The following is a 15,469-nucleotide window of genomic DNA, read 5'->3' as shown; positions in this document are numbered from 1 at the left end:
CTGAATGACAACTGCAACAGATGGAGCCCAAGTCATGGACTAAATGAACTGAATGAACATTTGAATGGAGATGGCCCATTAACTATGGGGTGTATATGTCAAAGGACAGGGAAGTGGGGGGTGGGGAGAATATATTGAATACTGTAGGAACTGAGCATGATGGAAATGGTATGGAATAAGGGGTGGAGATTGTACTGGGTCTGACGGGAATGGGGTTAATTTTCTTCATAGTAGCTGGTATGGTGCTGTTTTTTAGATTTGTGACTAAAACAGTGTTGATAACACACCAATGTTTTGGCTGTTGCTGAACAGTGCTTGCACAGGGTCAAGGCTTTCTCTGTTTCTCAGTCTGCCCCCCCACAGTGAGTAGGCTAGGTGTGGGCAAGAGGCTGGAAGGGGACACAGCTGGGACAGCTAACCCAAATTGACCAAAGAGATATTCCATACAATATAATGTCATGCTCATCAATAAAACTGCGGGGGTGGGGGGAGTTTTTCCAAAGTAGCCATTGCTCAGAGGTTGGCTGGGCATTGCTCTGCTGGTGTTGAGTGATTGCCTTCGCATTACTTATATTTTTTCTTTTTTTTCCCCTTATTAAACTGTTTTATCTTGACCCATGAGTTTTTTCACTTTTGCTCTTGCGATTCTCTCCCCCTTCCCAATGGGGAGGAGTGAGCACGGGGTCAACCCACGACAGTGCCATAGGCTGTTGTCTTATAAAAGATTTACAAAACACCAAGTACATTTTTAAAAGGAATCCTAAAAGGCTAGGAAAAACATGTGCATGTAGTCACAAACACTTACAATGTGATTTACCATTTTATAATAATTTACAGATTTGTCCAGTGTCTTGAATCCCAAAGCATGAGACAATACAACCTGTATCACATATTTGGATTTTTGTCTTGGAAAACGTCTCATAGGAAGGCTCTTTCAGTGTGAGCCCATCTTTGCACAGAAGGCACATAATCAAGAATGGTCCCATGCATAGCTTCCAGGTAGAGCATCTATGACAAGTCCTGGCGTGCAGTTCCAGATTGCTTTTTGCTTTCTCCTCCAGTTTCATTCTTCCTAGTCTTATCCTTGGCAAAATTACTAATTTGTTTTCTATGCACAGTTCAGTGTACAAGTAATAACCTATAAAATTAGTAAGAGGTTGAGTACTGTAAGATATAACAAGTCTTTCCTCCTTGCCTAAGTGGCCTCAGTTCTGTCAACTCTCAATTTTATTACTAAATGTTTGGGTCTGGGGATTGTTTTTCTTTTTTTAAAATAATGTTTAATTTTCTAAAGTTATGATTGATGAGTGTACAAATATACCTGAAAATCAAATTTCATTTAAAAAAAAGTAAATTGCTAAACTTGTGATTGAAGAAAAAAGCCTAAATATAATCAAAATTTATAATGACTGTGCAGAAAACCATTGTGCAAAGAAAAAAACCCCACATTAATTTAAAATCACACAAACATTGTTTCAATCAATAAAGCACTGAAATGCTGAGATTTTGTCACACTGTCAATTGCATGTCAAAACCCCTAAACTCCAATGGAATGCCTTATTTCAATCTACCTTAGAATGGATAGTTTTTTTTAAGGAAAAATTGCAAAAAGTAATTGCCGTGGTTTAACCCTGGCCGGCAACTAAACACCACACAGCCACTCGCTCACACCCCGCAGTGGGATGGGGGGGGAGAATGGGAAGGGTAAAAGTGAGAAAACTTGTGAGATGAGATAAAGACAGTTTAATAGATAAAGCAAGAGCTGCTTGTGCAAGAAAGAGAGAGGAAAATAAAACCCAAGAAAAACAAGTGATGCAAAAGAAAACAATTGCTCACCACCAACTGACTGATGCCCAGCCAGGCCCCCGAGCAACGGCAGCCCCTGCCAACTGCCACCCCTCCAGTTTTTTATTGCTGAGCACGACATCATATGGTCTGGAACATCCCTTTTATCAGTAGGGGTCAGCTGTCCTGGCTGTGTCCCCTCCCAACTTCTTGTGCACCCCCAGCCTACTCGCAGGCAGGGCAGTGTGAGAAGCAGAAAAGGCCTTGACGCTGTGCAAGCACTGCTCAGCAATAACTAAAACATCAGTGTGTTATCAACAATATTTTCAGCACAAATCCAAAACATAGCCCCATACAAGCTACTATGAAGAAATTTAACTCTGTCCATCCCAGCCAAAACCAGTACAGTAATATAATTAACTACTAACAGAATAATCATTTGCCCTAAACAAATATATATTTTCAACAGAATATATACTAGTGTCCCAATTATCCTTAATCAATTATCATTAACCATAAGAATAAATCATATGTAGGTCATGTTAAGTAGCATGTGCTATGATAGCTATTAGAATTACATAACTGAAACTAATAATCTAAGTTTCTGTCATTTTAAAAACATAACATTAACACGAACCACTGCAGAATTTTGCAACAGATTCATCAACTGGAGAAGCAGTAACATTCACAACAGTTTAATCTTTTTAATATTGTTAAATATAAGAGAAGTTAATAATGTATTTGAAATGAAAAAGATGATGAAATGACTGGCCCGGTAGATGAGGGGAGAGCAGCAGATATTGTCTACCTGGTCTTCAGGAAGGCTTTCAACAGTCTCCCATAAGAACGCCATGGAGAAACTGGTGAAGTATGGGCTGGAGGAGCAGTGAGGTGGACTGAAAAATGGCTGAATGGTCGGGTCCAGAGGGTGGTGAACAGTGGCACAAAGTCTAGTTGGAGGTCAGTAACTAGTGGTGTACCCCAGAGGTTAATATTGGGTCCAATCCTGTTCAACATTTTCATTAATGATCTGGATGATGAGGCAGAATGTACCCTCAGCAAGTTTTCAGATGACACAAAACTGGGAAGTGAAGGGAATGAGACACGGACTCCGCATATGAGTTCAGGCGAAGACAAGCAAAGACCCTTTATTTTTACAATCTATCCCTTTTATAATATGATCTAGTGTTCACGAGCAAGCAAAACCCATTTCATTGGCTACTGTCTTTCGTCCACGCGTCTCTTCAGCGTTACTTATTGGTTCTTCAAGCTGGTGCATGCAAATTCCTCTTTCAGGGATGTATCCAATCTCATCCTTATTTTGCTGCCTCTAAGTTTCACAAACTTGTTTGTAACAAGCCTCAAGGCCACAGCTGCATTCCTGCGAACCTGTTTGTAACAAGCCTCGAGGGCACAGCTGCATCTCGTCAAAGTAAAACACAATATCTCATTTATTCCCACAATTCCCCCTTTTTGTTTTTCTATCACAAAAGCTTGTTTAATCATATTCTATAGCATTTTCTGTACCCAAGACACTAGACAAGAAACTATCATTATTATAGTGCAAAATATTAGTAACAAGAAAAAACCCATTTTGATTAGAGACATTATCCACCCGCCAATTCCCCAACTTGTTAGTAAGTGATTCAGCCAATCAAATCCATCACTGACTTGTAATTTGCTAACTTCAAATCTTTGATTGCTTTATGGATTAATTTGGAGTTATCTAATAAGTCATTCCCCATCAGTCTTCTCGGAGTTCAGTGTCTTCTGCTGCTCGTTCTTGTTATCCGATGCAAGAGCCGGTCTTACGCACCTTGCAGGTACCCACTTAGGTCCTACATCTGTTGAGACACAAGCATACCCTCGACCCCAAGTTAGTAGTCGATATGGCCCTTCCCAACACCCAGTATTTAAATTTTTCATCATTACCATCGCCTTCTCCTGTGATATATGTGCCATTCCCGACTCCATAGCTTTAAAATGTTTGACTATGGGTGTGACATCTTCATGTTGAAAAGGCAGCGATAAATGGCTTAGTACATATATAGCTTTTCCTAATCTGTTTTGGGGAGGTTCCTGAGCTTCCCCCTCTTTTTGTTTTTGCAATAGAGTTTTTAAGGTTCTGTGTGCACGTTCTATAATAGCTTGCCCTGTGGGGGAATGGGGTATCCCTGTCTTATGAGTGATACCCCATGTGTGGAAAAATTTTTGTGTCGCATGGCTGACATATGCAGGGCCATTATCTGGTTTTATTTCTTTTGGAATACCAAGCGCTGCAAAGGCAGCTCGGAAGTGGCTTTGTACGTGCCGGCTAGTTTCACCTGTCATTGCAGTGGCCCAGATTGCATGGGAGTAGGTATCTATGGAAACGTGAACATATCTCTGCTGACCAAAGTCGGGTACATGAGTCACGTCAGTTTGCCAGAGCTGAAGGGAGGAGAGTCCCCTAGGGTTTGTCGCAAACAATGGGCAGGATGGTTGTTGTTGACAGTCTGGACATGTTTGCACAACGAGTTTTGCATCCCCCATAGAGATTGCAAATTGTTTCACAAGAGCTTTGGCAGATTGGTGGAAAAATTGATGCGATAATTGAGCTTGAGAAAGTGTGTTTGGTACTGGGGTATGTAATGCAATGTTCGTTAGGTAATCGGCTCGTGCATTTCCTTCTGTAAAGAACCCGGGTAAGTTTGTATGGCTTCTAATGTGGATTACACAATAGGGATGTTTTCATTGTTCTATTAAGAATAATAGCTCCTTAAACTTCAAAAACAAGGCTTCTTTCAGTATATGTTTTAGTTGTGCCCTTTCAATGTGTTGCACAATTCCTACAGCATATAGCGAGTCTGATACAATATTTAGTGGAGTTAGAGGCCATTCTCTAAAAGCCATGGTAATGGCGTGCAACTCGACTAATTGAGGTGAACCCTCAATTTGTTCTATTTTGTGTTGCCATTGACCTTCTTTTTTCCATGTGATGACTGCTTTTCCTGTTTTCCCTGAGCCATCGGTGAACACCGTTTGACCCTTAACTGGTTGCCACTGGTATAGTGGCGCCTCTTCAATTTTTACATTATTGTAAAAGGTGAACATTTTATGAGGGGGGTGATGAGTATCAATTCTTCCACTAAACCCTGCTAAGGCCATTTGAAGTTCTAGACTATTTTGTAAGCACCAATCTAAGTAGTCCTTTACGACAGGAAGGACAATGAGATGAGGCTCTTCTCCAGCCTCATCTCCAGCCTACAATTCGTTCTCTGCCCTTTTTTATCAAGGCGGCGAACATTTCGATACGAGTAGCCAGGGTTTTCGCAGGTTGATGTGGCAAAAACACCCATTCCAACATTATGAGAGGGTCTATTCCTTTGTTCTCCCATTGTCCGATGATTGCTAGAGGCTGTTGGTTTTGGTTGCAGATATATAATGGTATGGGTAAATTTTCAAGTCGTCGGTGACATTGTTGCAGTGAGAGTTTTTCATTTATGATTCTCAGTGCGTTTTTTGCTTCGGTCGTCCATTGGCGTGGTGCGTTAATATCGGTATCTCCTTTAAGTGGCTCAAATAAGGGTGTTAATGTGTAGTTATCAATACCACACTGCGCTCTAATCCAATTTATGTTTCCCAATAGTTTTTGTACATCATTCAAGGTTTTTATGTCTGCTGAAATGATCACATTTTGAGGTTGGATACTTTGTTGTAAGATTTTCCACCCAAGATATTTCCATGGTGCTTCCATTTGAATTTTTTCTGGTGCGATTTGCAGTCCTTTGCTTTGCAATGCATATTTTAAAACAGGTAGTGCTTCACGCACCATGGTGTTCGTGGGGCCTGCTAGTAAAATGTCGTCCATATAGTGATAGATATACATTTCCGGGAATTTTAGTCGTACAGGACGTATGGCTTTAGCCACATATGTTTGACAGATCGTTGGAGAATTCTTCATTCCTTGAGGCAGGACAGTCCAGCGGTATCTATCCATTGGCTCGCCTCGGTTAATTTTTGGTACCGAAAGCACAAAACGCGGTGCATCCGTAGGATGTAGGGGGATAGTAAAGAAGCAGTCTTTTAAGTCTACTATGATTATGTCCCAATTTCGGGGTATCATTGTTGGCGAGGGCAAGCCGGGTTGGAGCGCTCCCATTTCTTCCATAGCTTCGTTTATTTGTCTCAAGTCATGTAGCAGTCGCCATTTTCCACTCTTCTTTTTTATAACAAATACAGGAGAATTCCAGGGGCTGGTTGTAGGAGTGATATGTCCTTGTTGAAGTTGTTCTTTGACCAGTTTTTGAAGGGCAGTGACCTTTTCTTTGGGGAGCGGCCATTGATCTATCCAAACGGGTGTTTCTTTTTTCCAAATAAGTTTCATTGTCGGTCGCTCATCAGTGGCCGCTACTGAAAATTTTCAGGCCAATTTAAGGTGAAGCCGCAATGGGACATTACGTCTCGCCCCAACAGGCTCACGGGCAAATTTGTCACATATGGCCGTACAGTAAACGTAGACCCTTCTTGGGTATTGATATTGAGCAGGTGGGTGCTTTGAAAGGTTTGAGAAAGGCTGCCGACTCCAATCAAGCCCTCTGTGGGGGTGGCTAACGGCCAACTACGTGGCCAGTCCTTAAGAGCTAAGACAGTAACATCAGCTCCAGTATCCATTAAGACTGATAGCTGGGTACAAGAAGGAGTTGCGCGTGGGTTGTGTAATGTAACTAACTGTAAGTGTCGGTCTTGTAGTGGCGATGTCTGTGGCCCAAAATATCGCAGGAGGCCCTGTTGATCCGAATCCCGCGTTGTGCCACGTGCGATTTTCAGCTCGCGGAACTGTAGCTTTAAACAGGATTAGTTGAGCGATTCTGGTTCCCTTAGGTATAAATACTGGGGGAGAAGGAGTCCAAACCATTGCTTGGATTTGCCCCTCATAGTCGGCATCAATTACTCCAGGCAAAACAAAACAGCCTGTTAAGGTGGTGCTTGATCTACCTAATAATAGCGCACTATATCCTTGTCCAATGGGTCCTTTCACGTTTAGCGGGGTTTTTTGCACATGGGATCCCCAAAGGGTAAGATCTGCTATTGTGGCGACATCCAGTCCGGCACTCCCTCTGGTCTGGGCGGCGAGGGTGCCCACGGGGACGATGTCTGTGAAGTTGCCGTCACTGTTGCAGAAACCGGCCTCTCAGCCAGCATTGCCCTTGGCCGGAAACCTGGCGTTGGCCGTCCTTTCAGTCCGGGAGGCGGTGGAGCTTGTGTCATCGCACGGCTCCGCCCCACGCTCCGCCTCCCGTTTCCCTGCCGTGCTGGCAGGGGTTGTCTTTCCACATTATATTTCGAGCAGCACTGGTTAGCCCAGCGCCACCCTTTTCCACATCGTGGACATAAGGTAGGAGGATTGGGAGCGGCACTTGGCCGGCCCGCTGTGGGCAATCAGCAGCTAGGTGTCCGGTGGCATGACACCGACGATAGCATCGCCGTTCCCCGTCGGCACCCTTCCCAATGTTGAGGGCTGCAGCAAACACTCCTGCCAACGCGGCAGTATGATGTTCAATAGATCCGACTCGATTACAAGCCTCTATCATCTGCACCAGTGTGGCATTTACAGGTAGCACCTGCAGTAATTTTTTACAATCTGTATTTGCATTTTCCACTGCTAGCTTTAGTATTAGGGCTTCTTTTGCCTCACGATTTTCGATTTGTTTATCCAATGCATCTCTTAACCTATCAATGAATTGCAGATATGGTTCTTGGGTCCCCTGCCGAATACTAGTAAACGATTGCTCTGGCTTTCCCACTTTGGGCAGCCGCAACATCGCCTGAAGAGCTAACGCCGCGGATTGTCGAAGGATATTTGGGTCTAATCTAGCCTGCAACCGGGGATCCAGCAAAGGGTCAGTACCCATCAGCTGGGGTATCCCTGCTCCGGCAAGGGGATCTCCATCCTGTCGCGCTAGATTGTTCAGGACGGCTACCTCACAGAGTTCCCTCCATTTTTGCTCCCAGAGTAATCGCTGGGTCGGTGTTAAGATCATTGCAGCCACTTGTCATGAGTCAAATGGGGTTAATAACTGTCCCGTCATAACATTTTCCAACAGTGATTGAGAAAACGGCGTGTTTAAACCGTACACAGTGACGGTTTTCCTTAATTCCTTAATCAGATCCCATTGAAAGGGGATCCATTCGTTTGGTCTATTATCTTGTACCCGCACCGGAAACGCGAACCCCACGGTTTCTCCATCTTTCAGCGCTTCCCTACGGAGCTGCTCCCGCCGATCCTGGGGGTCGAAGGCTCACTCAGGCTGTGGTACAGCCTGCGGCATGGGCGGCTGCATCGGACACAGGGGACAGGACGGAGTGGGTTTCATTGGAATGGAACTTGGGGGAGGTGGTCTGAGTCCTGTTCCCTTGTTTGTTTCACCCAAGTTCTCATTCTTTTCATTTTCCCCCGAGTCTATAAGAGCTTCCTTGTCTTGGGGCTTGCTTTCACTCAGTTCATCATTCCTTATCTGCGCCGCTTGAGCGACTGCGTTTTGTACCTTTTTTTTCTTTTTTTTTCTTTTTTTTTCTTTCTTTTTTTTTTCAGCTTGTCATGAGCGCAAGGTCTCAGTCACTAATCGCCAAGTGGTCATGACTTCGGTGGCGGTAGTGTCCCCTCTGGATGCTGCCTCCCAAATCGTCTGCCCTGCCTGTTCCCAGGTTTTCACATCAAATACTGCAGAGACTGTAGAAGGAGCCTCTTGCTTTTGCAAGAACTTCAGTAATAATTTTATTTTATATGCGTCATACTTCACTCCTCATTTCGCTAATAGCTGCATTAAAAGTTTAACTATAGCTTCTTCTTCAGCTGATATGTTAGCTCCCATGATTACTGCCCAGCTGCTCACCTGTTTCTTAAGGTGATGTCCCGGGATTTTAAAGCCGCGGTCCTGCCGTCAGCTTGAGTCGTTCAGCTGGGGTTCCCTCTGGACGCTACTTGCAGTGCTGCCTCCTCCGGATCATGTCGGGGTCACCATTTGAAGGGAATGAGACACAGACTCCGCATATGAGTTCAGGCGAAGACAAGCGAAGACCCTTTATTTTTACAATCTATCATCCCTTTTATAATATGATCTAGTGTTCACGAGCAAGCAAAACCCATTTCATTGGCTACTGTCTTTCGTCCACGCGTCTCTTCAGCGTTACTTATTGGTTCTTCAAGCTGGTGCACGCAAATTGCTCTTTCAGGGATGTATCCAATCTCATCCTTATTTTGCTGCCTCTAAGTTTCACAAACTTGTTTGTAACAAGCCTCAAGGCCACAGCTGCATTCCTGCGAACCTGTTTGTAACAAGCCTCGAGGGCACAGCTGCAACTCGTCAAAGTAAAACACAATCATCTCATTTATTCCTACAGGGAAGAGAACAACCCCAGGCACCAATATATGCTGGGGGCCACTCAGCTGGAAAGCAGCTCTGCAGAAAAGGCCCTGGGGGTCCTGGTGGACACCAAGTTGAACATGAGCCAGCAATGTGCCCTTGCCGCAAAGACGGCTAATGGTATGAGAGACATGGACATATTGGAGAGAGTCCAGTGAAAGGCCACAAAGATGATTAAGGGACTGGAGCATCTCTGATATGAGGAAAGGCTGAGAGAGCTGGGACTGTTTAGCCTAGAGAAGAGAAGGCTCAGGGGGGATCTTATCAATGATGTGTCTAAATATCTGAAGGGAGAGTGCTTAGAGGAGGGAGCAAGGCTCTTTTAAGTGGTGCCCAGTGACAGGAGAAGAAGCAATGGCACAAACTGAAACACAGGAGGTTTTGTCTGAACATCAGAAAACACTTTTTCACTGTGAGTGTGACTGAGCACTGGAACAGGTTGCTCAGGGAGGTTGTGGAGTCTCCCTCCTTGGAGATATTCAAAAGCTGTCTGGACACGGTCCTGGGCAACCAGCTCTAGGTGGTTCTGCTTGAGTGGAGGGGCTTGGACCAGATGACCTCTGGAGGTCCCTTCTAACCTCAACCATTTTGCAATTCTGTGATTCTGTGATGCTGTGATTCTGTGAAGGGGCCTAAGTCTATTGGAAACTGATTCCCTTTCTACAATAGTAGGAAGTAGCACAGAGATGCCAAAGCTATTGTCAAGCCAGCTCCAGTACCGGAAATATTACTATGTCAGTAGGCTGCTCTGATCAAACTACTGCCTTATATCTATATGTGTTTTCAAACCCTGATCTCTGTACAGCAGTGCAAAGCCACACTGTGACTGCATGGATATAAGAGCCTACTTGTGTGACTTGTGGATTTCACACTCAGCTCCTTCATCGAGCAGGCTCTTGTAGCACCTCATCTCTGACAGTGTCCAAAATTGCCCTCCACTAGCATCTGGACAGTCTGTGCATGCACTGAGCTCTCAGATAAAAGCCACTCATGGGGCTTGGACATGAGTCAGTGTGCTGGTTTTGGCTGGGCTAGAGTTAATTTTCTTCATAGTAGCTAGTATAGGGCTATGATTTGGATTTGTGCTGGAAACAGTGTTGATAATACAGGGATGTTTTCATTATTGCTGAGCAGTGCTTACACAGAGTCAAGGCCTTTTCTGCTTCTCACCCCACCACCCCACCAGCGAGTAGGCTGGGGGTGCACAAGAAGTTGGGAGGGGACACAGCCAGGACAGCTGACCCCAACTGACCAAAGGGATATTCCACACCATATGACGTCACATTCAGCATATAAAGCTGGGGGAAGAAGAAGAAAGGGAGGGACATTCGGAGTGATGGCGTTTGTCTTCCCAAGTAACTGTTACACATGATGGAGCCCTGCTTTCCTGGAGATGGCTAACCATCTGCCTGGTGATGGGAAGTAGTAAATTAATTCCTTGCTTTGCTTTGCTTTGCTTGCGTGCGCGGCTTTTGCTTTGCCTATTAAACTGTCTTCATCTCAACCCATGAATTTTCTCACTTTCACTCTTCCGATTCTCTCCCCCATTCCACCAGGGGGGAGTGAGCGAGTGGCTGTGTGGTGCTTAGTTGCTGGCTGGGGTTAAACCACAACACCTACAAATCTCCCTGAAACATTCATTTCTTCTTTAAAAATACAATTCTTTGATTAGTTCCTGAAAACAGTTGGCAATAACTGACATAAACTGTTTTTGTTCTGTGATTTCTGTCATTAGTAAATCTGAAGAGCCTTCCAACTTTCCAAGCTCATATAGTCTACCTTCATGCCTCTTCAGATGAGACAGGATTCAAGTGGAATATATCTGTGCTTTTAAGGGTTTTTTTAAGCTTTTTTTTTTTTTAAGTTTTTAAGCTTTCCAGTTAACTCTGGAAAGGGCTGCTGCATGGCTATTCCCTCCTATAAAAACACATCTGTCTCCTTTTGTAACAGAGAGATGAAGACACAGGGCTGGACTAGGGTTGGAGAACCAGAACTATGATCAGGATTCCTGTCATTCCTGTCATTCCTGTCCCCGTGCTGCTTTCTGCTTCACAGGTAAGCTGCCAATCTAGCCACCTCTTAGTAAGCCATCCATCTAGCAATTTAAACAAAGCAATTTAAACAAGCTCTTTAAATAAAGAGCTTGCATTTTATGGCAGAAATTAGACATAGCTAGAAGTATACTGAGGTAACAGTAGCACTGAGTTTTTGTAGTTTCTAGTATGGCTTATAGAGGGGGAATTTTCCCCAATGATCTGAACTTCCTTACAGACTTTATTGCTATGTATATGTACAGTTATAGAAACAGATACAAACAGTCCAGTTCTGCACTGTTGCTGTTTCTAAGTGTAAAGCACTAGACAAGATACATACTGAATACAGATGCTTTACTAAATAACATTAGCAGCATTTAAACAAGGAAAAAAATCTGATGTGACACAAATCTGTTCCAAGCACTGCTCTGACCTCAAAATTTAAAATTCCTTGGAAACAGAAAAGAATGATCACATCCCAGGAAGACCTTGCAAAACACTCCCCTGATCTAAATAAACAAGCTGGCCAGACTTATAAGGAGAGCTTTAGACTTAGCAGGGGAAGGGGGTGGAGTTTTGAGGAACAGAGAAGAGCCAGGGGCTGCTGATGTATTAGGAACCAACAGGGAAACACCTGTGAAATGCCTTAAAGGAATTAGGGCATGTTCCTCTAAAAAGGTAACATGGTCAATAGCCCAGCTGAAGTGCCTCTATCCCAATGCATGCAGCATGGGTAACAAGCAGAAGGAGCTGGAAGCCACTGTGCAGCCAGAAAGCTATGATCTAATTGCTATCACTGAAACTTGGTGGGATGAACTGCACGACTGGAGCACTGCAATCGATGGCTATAAATTGTTCAGAAGGGACAGGCAAGGAAGGAGGAGCTGGGGGGTTGCCCTTCATCTAAAATAATGGATTGACTGCACAGAGCTGTCTTTGAAAAAGAGCAATGAACAGGTCAAGAACTTATGGGTGAAAATTAGAGGCCAAGCCAACAAAGGAAACCTCATGGTTGGTATTTACTACAGGCTGCCCACCAAGGGGATCCTGTTGATGAAGCATTCTTACTTCAACTACAGGAAGCATCATGCTCACAGGCTCTGATCCTGCTGGGGGACTTCAATCGCCCTGACATCTGCTGGAAAAGCAGCACAGCAAGCTGTAAGCGGTCCAGGAGACTTGGAGAGCATTGAGAATAATTTCTTAATCCAGGTGATAGACAGCTCGACCAGAGGAGATGCATAACTGGACATGTTGCTCACCAACACGGAAGAACTAATTAGAGATGTCAAGATGCCCAGGTTGCCAAGATCATGCCCTGGTGGAATTCACAATCTTGAGGGATATGGACCAGGTGAAGAGTAGAGTCAGGACCCTGAATTTTAGGAGAGCAAACTTTCAGTTGTTTAAGGAATTAGTTAATGGGACCCTCTGGGAAACTGCCCTCAGGGATGAAGGAGCAGAAGAGAACTGGCAGCTCTTTAAGGACATTTTTCTTAGAGCGCAAGAGCTCTTGATTCCCACGTGTAAGAAATCGGGCAAGGAAGGCAGGAGACCAGCATGGCTGAGTAAGGACCTCCTGGTCAAACTGAAGTGCAAGATGAAAATGCATAGGCAATAGAAGCAGGGACGTGTATCCTGGGAAGAATACAGGGATGCTGCCCTGGTGTGTAGGGATGGGATCAGGAAAGCTAAGGCACAGCTGGAGCTGAATTTGGCAAGGGATGCGAAGAAGAATAAGGGCTTCAACAGGTACAATGATCAGAAAAGAAAGATTGAAGAAAATTTACCATCCCTGATAAATAAGATAGACCTAGTGACAACCAACATGGAGAAGGCTGAGGTACTCAACAATTTTTTTGCCTCAGTTTTCACTGGTAATCACTCTTCCTATATCTCTCAAGTCCCTGAACCTCAAAGCAGGGACTGGGGGAATGAAATCCCTCCCATCGTAGGAAAATATCAGGTTCAAGACCACCTGAGGAACCTAAGCATACACAAGTCCATGGGACCCAATGAGATGCGTCCCAGGGTCCTGAGGGAATTGGATGATGTAGTTGCCAAGTCGCTCTCCATCATATTTCAAAAGTTGTGGCAGTCAGGTGAAGTCCCCAGTGACTGGAAAGAGGGAAACATCATACCCATTTTTAAAAAGGAGGACCCTAGGAACTATGAACCTCACCTCTGTGCCCGGTAAGATCATGGAGCAGGTCCTCCTGGAAGACATGTCAAAACATATGGAAGACAGGGAAGAGATTAGAGACAGCCAACATGGCTTCACCAAGGGCAAATCGTGCCTGACTAATCTGGTGGCCTTCTATGACGGAGCGACTGCATCAGTGGACAAGGGAAGAGCTATAGATGTAATTTACCTGGACTTCTGTAAGGCTTTTGACATGGTCCCCCACAACATTCTTGCCTCTAAACTGGAGAGAGATGGGTTTGATGGATGGATTGTTAGATGGATAAGGAATGGGCTGGATGGCCACGTCCAAAGAGTTACAGTCAACGGCTCAATGTCCAAGTGGAAACCAGTGACAAGTGGTGTCCCTCAAGGGTCTGTACTGGGACCTATACTATATCATCAGCAATGACATAAACAGTGGGATTGAGTGCACCCTCAGCAAATTTGCAGACGATGCCAAGCTGAGTGGTGTGGTTGACACGCCTGAGGGACGGGATGCCATCCAGAGGGACCTTGACAGGCTGGAGGAGTGGGTCCATGCGAACCTCATGAGGTTCAACAAGGCCAAGTGCAAGGTCCTGCACATGGGTCAGGGCAATCCCCGGTATCAGTACAGGCTGGGGGATGAATGGCTTCAGAGCAGCCCTGTGGAGAAGGACTTGGGGATACTGGAGGATGAAAAATTGGACATGAGGCGACAATGTGCGCTCGCAGCCCAGAAAGCCAATCGTATCCTGGGCTGCATCAAAAGAAGCATGGCCAGCAGGTCGAGGGAGGTGATTCTGCCCCTCTACTCTGCTCTGGTGAGACCCCACCTGGAGTACTGCATCCAGCTCTGGGGCCCCCAGTATGAGAAAGACATGGACCTGTTGGAGTGGGTCCAGAGGAGAGCCACAAAAATGATCAGAGGGACGGAGCGCCTCTGCTATGAGGAAAGGCTGAGAGAGTTGGTGTTGTTCAGCCTGGAGAAGAGAAGGCTGCGGGGAGACCTTATTGCGGTCCTTATTAATACTTAAAGGGGGCTTCTAAGAAAGACAGAGAGAGATTTTTTACCAGGGCCTGTAGTGACAGGACAAGGGGCAACGGTTTTAAACTGAAAGAGGGTAGATTTAGATTGGACATAAGGAAGAAATTTGTTTACAATGAATTTTTTGATGATGAGGGTACTGAGAGACTGGAACAGGTTTCCCAGAGAAATTGTGGATGCCCCACCCCTGGAAGTGTTTCAAGGTCAGGTTGGATGGGGCTTTGAGCAACCTGATCTAGTGGAAGATGTCCTTGCCCATGGAAGGGCGGGAGTTGGACTGGATTATCTTTAAAGGTCCCTTCCAACCCAAACCATTCTATGATTCTATGATTTTTTTTTTACAGAAATGTAGAGATGGAGGAGCTCATGATTGTTTCAGCAACCTTTTCAGTAAGAGATTCTCCAAGGAGGGAAAAACCCTCTTTATTGCACTGGATTGAGTATATGCCATGCATTATAATTTCTACAGTGCAAGAGAGTGGCCAGACATGAAAGAATGCAATGCCTAGCATTGCATTGCCTACCTTGTAGTTTCAGGTTCTTTGTCCTTAACTGTTGCCTTGTCTTCCATCTAGACAGTAATGAGACACCAACAGAAAAACACAAGGACTGTCAACTCAGAAGGAACTAGGATCCTAGTTTAATTTTTTTATAAAGCAAGGGTGGGGAACAGCAGCAAGAAACAGCCCTGGAACAAAGAGAACAGAGCTACTTTAGGTGATCTCTCAAGAGTTTTACAAAGCTGCATGTCCTAGTTTCGGCTGGGATAGAGTTAATTTTCTTCCTAGTAGCTGGTATAGTGCTGTGTTCTGGATTTAGTGTGAGAATAAGGTTGATAACACACTGATGTTTTGGTTCTTGCTGAGTAGTGCTTATACTAGTCAAGGACTTTTCAGCTTCCCATGCTCTGCCAGGTGCACAAGAAGCTGGGAGGGGGCACAGCCAGGACAGCTGACCCAGACTGGCCAAAGGGCTATTCCATACCATATGACATCATGCTCAGTATATAAACTGGGGGGAGTTGGCCAGGGAG

This window comes from Platalea leucorodia, assembly GCF_965183815.1.
Source record: "Platalea leucorodia genome assembly, chromosome: W".
NCBI classification, from domain to species: Eukaryota; Metazoa; Chordata; class Aves; order Pelecaniformes; family Threskiornithidae; genus Platalea; species Platalea leucorodia.
This window is presented reverse-complemented; position numbering follows the sequence as displayed.